General features: G+C 42.4%; 1 long non-coding RNA gene across 1 annotated transcript; it reads right to left on the minus strand.

Annotated features, from left to right (window-relative positions):
• Nucleotides 1-2382: 2382 nt before the first annotated feature.
• LOC306790315 lies at nucleotides 2383-4319 on the minus strand. Its single transcript, XR_013772699.1, has 4 exons — nucleotides 3906-4319; nucleotides 3200-3795; nucleotides 2834-3110; nucleotides 2383-2649 (listed from the first exon to the last, which is right to left on the minus strand). It is a non-coding gene; the product is annotated as an uncharacterized lncRNA (long non-coding RNA).
• Between the last annotated feature and the right edge of the window lie 5400 nt (nucleotides 4320-9719).

Raw genomic sequence — 9719 nt, forward strand, 5'->3', positions numbered from 1 at the left:
ATTAGAAGTTGGGTGTGGATTAGTCCCTACAACACAACAACTGTTCTCTAAATAGAAAGTTGTAGTTTGAAGCATGTTCGTAACCATCATGTTGTGACTTGAACTCCCAGCCTCAGCTGACGAGTCATTCACAATGCTGCTGTGCAATGGTCTGTGAAATCATCTGCTCAAATCAGAGTAAAAGTATTCTCCGTGCTGGAAATAATGGTTTTAATGGACAAGGTCCAGATTGACTCAAAGCCTGACAGAAGAGAGAGTGCATTATTCAGTGAGGAGTGTGTGTTGGTGGCAGGCCGGCTGTGCTGGACAGTGAGCGCAGAGGAGGCTTTAGAAACAGCTCCACTGCCTTTCAAAGTAAACCTGACCTCACGTTCCCTCACATTGTTAGATCTGTGATGTTCACTGCCTTGTGGGAGGCGCTGATTTAGTGATGAAGTGTTGCAGCCGAGTCTCGCGGTGTACCCGATGTCCTTCAATGTGCCTCGCCTGCTTTAGTCCGACAGCCTCCAGAGAACTGGTGTGAACTTGTTAGCGCTCTGCTGAGGGTTGCGTGTTAAGGCGGAGAGAACGACGGCAAAACGAGAATAGAAAACTGAATTCTTCTCACATTTATTGTGGCTGCATTGCCTCACTGTTTACTGGCGCTACAGCGAGGGCTGGAATTGGTCTCTGTGTATGAAGGTAGATTTGTGTCTTTATTTTTCAAAAGCAAAAAAAAGTTTCAAAAGCAAAAGAAAGTTTCAAAAGCAAAAATAAAAGTTTCAAAAGCAAAAATAAAAGTTTTAAAAGCAAAAAAAAAAGTTTCAAAAGCAAAAAAAAAAGTTTTAAAAGCAAATATATAAACTGAGAATAATTTATTTGTTAAAAAAATAAAAGCTTTGGTTTTGAATCCAAAAGTTTTGAATCCAAAAGTTTTGAAACTAAAAGTTTTGAAACTAAAAGTTTTGAAACTCAAAGTTTTGAAACTCAAAGTTTTGAAGCCAAAAGCTTTGGAACCAAAAGTTTTGAAGTCAAAAGTTTTGAAGCCAAAAGCTGAGTTGGGTGTAGTGGGCGGGGCATACGCTGCTGAATGTATCAGGAGTTTCTATTGGTCCGTTTGACTTGCGTCTCGTATCTGCATCATCTACACAAACGGGAGGTTACGTGACATGGAGGTAAGTTGACTGCTCTGTTTTGTCAAAATTATTGTAAATATAGCAGCACTTCACTTTGTTCTCATGTTGTTCGTGTCGTGGAGTCTCTTTGTAAGAACGACATGGAGGGCTGCTGTGTTGACATGTAGCCCCACTGTGGGCGAACGTTACATGCACCTGAGGCATCTATGTTAGCTAAGGTTAGCTACACATGTATGACACAATTTAAAACAAATCCTATGAGCTTGGTTCTCTCTGACCGAGGTAGGTACAGATGACGAGGTTACAACCATGTTACTGTCTTGTATTAAACTTGATGAAGATAAGCTAATGTTGAAATGAGCCATTAAATCCTTAAAACTCTTAACTAGTTAGCTAAAGACATCTCTGGTCGCAAGTCATAAGATAAGTTAGGCGCCAAGTCGGCACTGACGTTTCCTAAAGTCGGAGGCTACTATCACACTTTCACTGTCCCTTGATGACAGTACAGGAAATTTAAATTCTGTCTCACTCTAACATCCTTGTCGATGTACCTAAAGCTTAATTATATTAACGTGGGCATAGCTATTGATAGCCTAGCCGCCATCGCCAGTCTGACTAACCAATTACAGAAATTATTATCTCATTTGATATCAACCACAATCACGTTAAATTCTATACCATAGAACTGTCTTAATGAGCATCATATTTAACTGTTTGCATATAAAATGACTGGAGAGATTTATTCTGGTCTACACTTTGTATTTCTCTTCAAGATGCACAAACTGATGGCGACACTGCAGGAGAGGCTTTGACTGTATCCTCAGTCATGCAGTGGATGACTGGTCAAGCTCACAGACATCTGCTTTTGGAAGATCGGCAAACATTCAAACTCACAGTGAAATTTGATCATTGGTGTCTGAACGCCATGCCTAACCACACTGTGTGTTACCCAAGTGTCAGTGCTTGCACAGACACCATCACATTCCCAGTAGCCCACATTAAAGATTATGAATATTTTAAAACACTCCTGCAAACTGCCATTAAGTATGGTGCAGGATTTGATAGAGTGTGATAAATGTGTTCAATAGTTGTTGGCAAGAGCATGGTTCTGTGTTGTGTTTCACTTGTGCTTGTTCTTTATGTTTTCTATTCTTTAGTGAAACAAACAAAATGTTCCAGAATCATTTTATACTGCAGCTATTTATACCACCTTGGTATAATGTGAGTGAGCAAAATAAACACATACGTATCTATTTACTGTGCTTTATTTGTGATCAGTTAAACGTGCATACTGGTTTTAGAATAAGCACATGAGATGTGCATCAAGTATATCAATCAAACTTCATCCAAAAAATGAGGCCAGTTGAAGGACATGCATATAGATGTCCCGTCCAAAAGAAGAGGACTCGACGGTGGGGTTTACTTGCTGCACTGCAGCAAGACCTTCAGCTGACAAGGGGCACGGCATCTCTGCTACAGTGACCCCATGCTCTGGATCAGGTTCCTCATCATGCAAGTGTTCTGCTTGCAGGATCTGAGATGGACCAAACACATACATTAATTACGAATATAGCCATTGCCTCGTTTATACACATACTGTAGACGATCTAATGTTAATATTTATTAATTTAGGTTCGAGTGATATAGCAAATTAATGAATACCATACTTTAAATTGCATTTCTTTGTTCTTGTGCTAAATGTATAGTACACACAGTACCTCCTGCAGATCTGGCTCTGGCACAGGTACTTGTAGCGTTCCAATCCTCCAAAGCTGATTCGGGGACAAGTTTCCCTCTGTGCTTAAGGGGTGGTAATTCCAGGTCTCCACAAAATTTTGCAGATCTTGTTGTAGACGGGGAATGAAGACGTACCCCACACAGAAGAGGTGAACCGCATTTGAAAGGTCAATGAAGCCATCTTCCTCTAAGATGTGAAGCAAGTTGTAGTACTGAGATGTTACAGCATTCCAAACATCTCTCCAAAGGCGTTCCACTCTGGAAGCAAATTACATGATGAAGTGGCTACATTTGATATTCATGTTTTATATAATGTAAACATTTATAGTAATACATACAATTTTTACCTTTGGTTGTGGACACTTTTGCCAGCAATAAAGCTGCCACGACCGGTTCCTCTCACAGTAAACATGCATCTCGCATGTGACACGATATCCCATAGCCAGTAGAGACCCTTTTACAAGCCGATATCCTGCATCAGGCATTCTGGCTTTGATAGATCTCACCTTTTGATCAAGTACAATGTCTGATATATCAGAGTAGGTGTTTCTGACTGAGAGATTATGCTCCCTCATCCTCCTGTAAAGTGTGGATCTTGAAATGCCATGGGCAGTAGCCAGAGTGGTCATTGGTAGGTTCATGCTGAGAAGATTTTCAAGGACTAGGGTATTAATGCTAAATTTTGGTCGACCCACAGTACCATTCCATTCAACTACAGCTACACTGTCAAGTAATGGAGCAACAGTGCTGTTTGAAATGTGAGACTTGATCACTTCACTTAGATTTTGTAAACCATCTACTACACACTGAGGAATATCCATCGAAGAAACTGCAATTCCTGAGAGATAACCATGTGCAGGTAATCAAAATCAATTGGCTCCCTTGTGATTACTGCAGAAAGCCGATCCCTGACCCTGCATAAAAGCCGCCTGCTAATGGATTCCTGTAAGAGGGAATTTAGCAAAATAGAAATTTATTAGAGCAGTGGTATCAAAACATGTTTATATGTGTATATACAGATGAATTACATTTTGAGAAGAGAGGTCAACATACCTGAACAAAAGCTATTTGTGGAAGAGGTTCCATTCTGTAGAAAAGGGAATTATGACCACACTGGATTATTATAAATACACAGACCATATAGTCATATCGTATAACAAGAAAAGCCAGTCATTGCCAACAAACTAAACAATGGAATGATTTAACAAATATACAGAACCCCTCCATAACACACAGACATGTTTAAATGTAAGTTGAATGCGTTTTGTGTCACTATTTTACTCTCTGGAGCTTATTATAAAGGCACAAGTGGTACAATTTTGTTAATTATCAAGTATCAAATGATACAAGCCTTTGTATGGGGTCAACTGATAATGTTACTTACAATAGTGTTGAATATTTTGGGTACCTTTTACTGTTACATGATTCGTACTTGTTAGCACACACAAGAACCTATGAATAAAAATAATAGAGTTGTAGCACATGCATGTTAATTTCCATGCGAGGCATATATGTGATCTAAAATACACTGATTTAAAGTATTTTCCCAGAGCCTGCGTTCATAATTGCCAATTTATCTACTATCATGTATGTGTGTGTACTGCACAGCTTCCGCGACAAGGTGGTGCGTTTGAACAAATAAGGGACGTTTCAAGCAGAGGTGGCAGAAGTAGTAAAGGTTTTCTTCGGTGTCTGACCAGTGTAGTCATAAGACGCATGTCGTTTTTAGATACAGTGTCGTCATCTGTACCTACCTCGGTCAGACAGAACCAAGCTCATAGGATTTGTTTTAAATTGTGTCATACATGTGTAGCTAACCTTAGCTAACATAGATGCCTCAGGTGCATGTAACGTTCGCCCACAGTGGGGCTACATGTCAACACAGCAGCCCTCCATGTCGTTCTTACAAAGAGACTCCACGACACGAACAGCATGAGAAGAAAGTGAAGTGCTGCTATATTTACAATAATTTTGACAAAACAGAGCAGTCAACTTACCTCCATGTCACGTAACCTCCCGTTTGTGTAGATGATGCAGATACGAGACGCAAGTCAAACGGACCAATAGAAACTCCTGATACATTCAGCAGCGTATGCCCCGCCCACTACACCCAACTCAGCTTTTGGCTTCAAAACTTTTGACTTCAAAACTTTTGGTTCCAAAGCTTTTGGCTTCAAAACTTTGAGTTTCAAAACTTTGAGTTTCAAAACTTTTAGTTTCAAAACTTTTAGTTTCAAAACTTTTGGATTCAAAACTTTTGGATTCAAAACCAAAGCTTTTATTTTTTTAACAAATAAATTATTCTCAGTTTATATATTTGCTTTTAAAACTTTTTTTTTTGCTTTTGAAACTTTTTTTTTTGCTTTTAAAACTTTTATTTTTGCTTTTGAAACTTTTATTTTTGCTTTTGAAACTTTCTTTTGCTTTTGAAACTTTTTTTTGCTTTTGAAAAATAAAGACACAAATCTACCTTCATATCTGTGCCGCTTCAACAATGGATTTCTCCCATTATAATGATTCAATGTTATAGAAATGGTGCTTTTGAAAGAAGCACTTTATGTTTAAGTCTCAACGTCTTCAGCTTCTGCACTGGGTCGTATTTCCCAGTGAAACTGAATATTTGAGCGATGTACAGTTACAAGCGGGATTTAAATAAAATCCTTCACGTTTGATTGGACCTGAAATGTGGGCGGACTTAGAGTTTAGCGCAATACGCAGCGACAGAGGACTGTTGGGCTCCACCCACACCTCCACCTCCACCTGTTGGATCAGGAGGATGACGAGGGAGGGATGTGTCTCTGGTGCAGGCCTATGAACACCACCAGGTGTCTCTCCGTGCTGCCAGCACCGGAGCTCCTCGCTTTACGTCATCCGCTGGCAGTTCATCTGCATATAATACCAAAGCTGCAGTGGCAGCATCCCTTGCATTAATCAGACCTCAGCTTCCCTCGCATGGCGGCTGGATTCTCGCTGTGTCACAAGATCACATGAGAATCTATTTCGTCAGGCTTGAATAACGGCTTTGTGTCCCGTGCACGACCAGTCAGCGTCCTGTGAGGAAGCTACTGACAGACAGGTGACTGTTCCATACAATGGCGGCTCCTGAAGAGGTTAGCGTTGATGCTGCAGTAGCATCAGTTACATCAGAGCTGGAGAGGATTTCTAGAGTACTTAAGAGTTTGATTGACAGATGGTTCATCCAATCGCCCGTCACGTATTCCTTTGAAGGCGCCTGCACTTTTTCAAACAGTTTTCCAATCCTCTGTCAGCTACTACGACACACAAATGATGAAGTGTGTTAGTTTATGACCGCTGTGGCTAGTTAGTCTCATTTAATTGGATCCATTTTTGTTAACGCCCAGGTGCGGTCTGAGTCTTCATACATTTTAAAGTAATTTACAGAAGAGGCTAGATCGAGATTGATGGGGATTGTGACGTAAAAATCCTTGTTTTTCATCAGCGCATGAAGTAGTGACTAACCACTAACGCACTAGCAGACCAGGAACATGCTCGCGCTAGTCAGTCACCAAAGCTCTCCCAGCTTCTCTCCATCTCCTCAGCGCTGGGCTGTTTCCTCCCCCGTGATATTTTGTCACCAGAATAACGGTATCTTTCTCTAGTTTGGGCTTTTCGGCAAAACAGTTATTCGGCAACGGCAAAAAGTTGAAAACTGAATGCAGAGCAGAGATTCCACTGAAGTTATTAATTGCGGACCGCTTGTCTGCGGTGCCATATTGACGGGCCCACGTACTCACAGGAGCTCTGGATTCTGAGCTGGTGCGGAAGGACGTCAACCAAACTGACATCTACTGCCGATGTGTTGACGAGTTGGCTGGAAATACTTTGGCATGACGTGCTGTTATCACCATCGGCCACAAGAGGAAGCTAAAAGAGATACAATGTATTTGTCTCATCATTTGTCAAGTCTTTCACACCTCAGATTTTCCTCTTTTGTCCCTAAACACCGTCTTATTAAGCAGAAACGTCAGAATTGTCTTAAAAACAGAAAGAGGAGAATTCCCTTGGACTCTTCCAGGGTTGAGTGAAACGTCACCCAAATGAAGAATGGCAGCGATATCCCGCCAGAGGACAGCGTCCTCACTCTCGCTGTGTTTCTGAGCTCAATAACTCAGCTCAAGGTTCCTCTGTGATCCTCTCTGTGGCAGTGGAAGGGGATTCATCACTCTCAGATAAAGGCTCGGTCCTCGTCAACGTTCGCTTTCACCCTCGGCTGGCAATTTATGAGAACCGGTAGCATTGTGTGTGTGTGTGTGTGTGTGTGTGTGTGTGTGTGTGTGTGGGTGTGTGCGTGCGGCCCACCTAGTTACACAACAGAGTGCAAAGGGCTGCACAACAAGACAATCCATTGTGTCCACGCTATTAATTTCCACCCCCGAGGATGTCGTTCCGACGTAACACAAGTGATGTTGCGTGCAGTCATTTGCAAAAGTGCAGAAGAGAATGTGCTGCAAAGAGACAACATGGCGTCTCAGCAGTTCACTCTGCTGCTCTCTGAAAGACCTCATGAGAAGCTGAGTGTTCATCAATGGAGCAGGAAAGTTACTGCAGGAGGAACATCCCACTGTATTACCAAACGACCGAGTGTGAACGACAATTCACATTCTGAATGAATGGCAGCGTGCGAGGCATCACCAGTACGAACTACCACTGTTCATTCTGACCTTTTACTTTAGTAGCTGGTTATTATTATTTAACTGCTTTCACATCCACACTTCTGTAACTCTGGTAAACTGTCAAGCTTCGTGCAAGCTTCACCTCATGTGGCAGTTACGTGTTATCAGCAGGTTCAATGCATCTCAATGAAAGTCCCATTGCCTGATCAGAGCTGTCAGAGCAGCAGAACCCTGCGAATGCTTCAGAGCGTACAGTCAGAGACACAAGATACGAAGACAGGACAGCTACAAAGATATACCTTCCCCTCTGTTGTTTGGCTTTAAACAGAAGTAAGGAATGTTTGTTGGAGGAATGCATGAAATCACTTCATGTCAGCATGAAGGCTCTCGTCACAATTCCAAGAATCGTTTTTTCTCTCAGCACATTGCTTTGGTTTCTTCTAGAGAGAGGAGGCGAGCAGGAGAAGATTGAACGTTGCATATCGTTACACTTGTTCTGATGCATAATATTTAGGTTTTTACTTCAATATACAACACAAACACTGCAATATGAAACATAACTGGTGAGCTCACCCCCGCTGTTGAAGTTTATTTATAGAGTTTTCTGATTCATGAAAAGACCAAAGCTAACTATGGACGTGTCCTCCTACCAACACGTATGTGTGTGTCTGATGTCTGATGTCTCTTCTTCCTCTGAGCCTCACAGCTCCATTAAAATCACATCAATGAGCCTCATTGTTGCACCGGTGACACGTTCCTTCTCTCCCACCGACACACGCTCAATCCCAAATACACGTCCTTCCACCACAAATACTCACTTGAGCACCAACTGTGGATTAATCCGCCGCTGAAAATAGTCACTTCCTCCTGTTTGCTGAAAGCTACAGTGGCCATCCGTTTTCGGAAATTTTTAATATTTTAAACAGAAAAATATACCACATATAAGTTGAAAGGTATCAAGAGGCAGACATGTTTTTGGTCCTTTCGTGGGATTCGTTGACAATAATTAAAATATAGAATAACACCACCTTTAAACTCATGTAATTGCAGCTGATGTGAGACTCCGAGTATCTACATGAAATAGTTTAAACATTTGTTGCTGGTGCTGATGTCAACGCATTGAAAGGGAAGTGATGTGCAATTACAGAATTCCACAGCGATGAGAGAAGCAGCCCACGCTGGCAGTGTCACTCAAACTTTAGAAACAGCTCCTCACGAGACATTTGTGCCTTAGAAGCCCTCCTCTAAAGAATGATTTCCCTCTGTGTTGGTTTCTTCTTCTCTAATAATAGAGCATCATTAGCCACAGACCATCAAGCGTACGCTCCCTGCCTCCTCGTCGTATCATGTGCTCTTGCGTTCTTGAGAAGGAAGCCCTTCCCTGCTCATTAGCCGACATCCTGAGGCACAGCGTCTCCATCTTTGCCTGTGAAGCTCTTGTTGTTGACCTCCGGGTGCTTTAGCCACCCCTCTCTTTGTTTTTTACTCTCTTCTCATTCCTCCTTTCCGTCTCACAAACTCAGTTCATCCCTCGTCTCCCGTCCATCGCCTCTGGGCAGACAGTGGATCTTGTTCTATCCCCCAATAAAGCTCCGTCCACGGCACTGCACGGTGAAGGTCGGAGGCCGTATCCCTATTAGGTAATGCAGTGCGTAGCCAGGAATTAGCTTGCTGGGTTTGATGTTACACAGCCGATACGTTACTGTATCAGGCCATCGGGGGAATGAAAGGCCGTCTGTCGGAGCACTGAGCGTTTCATCTGGTGAGCATCGCTGTCATCGCTCTGTCTTTGCTCCGGGTTGGTCAGCTAAAACGCTTCACTTTCCATCCTTATAGTTATGACAGTGGGGCTCTTTGTCTTTGAGCTGACTCAGTTCACTCTCTGCCTCATTGAGTCATATCTGCTGAGTCACTGGCCCTCGCGCCATGTCTCATGATCAAAGAGGCTCGACCATCAGCAAAACAGCAGCTTTGGCCAACTCGGCAGGCTGACATCAGATCTGCTGAAACTGGTACCGACACTTCTGCGAGCCGATACAGCAGGTGAGTCACAGCCACGGCTCCCCGAGCTTTTTGTTTTGTATGCCGTTCGTTCTCTTAATTAACTTCGGTTTCAATACGACATGACAGTTGAGTCAAATTTCCACTCTGATGTGAATTCTCCACGGTGGAATAAACTGCTGGCTCAACAGCTACGTACAGCAGTCACCATAAAACACTTTCCTAAACGTCC

The sequence above is a fragment of the Melanostigma gelatinosum genome (assembly GCF_949748355.1).
Source record: "Melanostigma gelatinosum genome assembly, chromosome: 16".
NCBI classification, from domain to species: Eukaryota; Metazoa; Chordata; class Actinopteri; order Perciformes; family Zoarcidae; genus Melanostigma; species Melanostigma gelatinosum.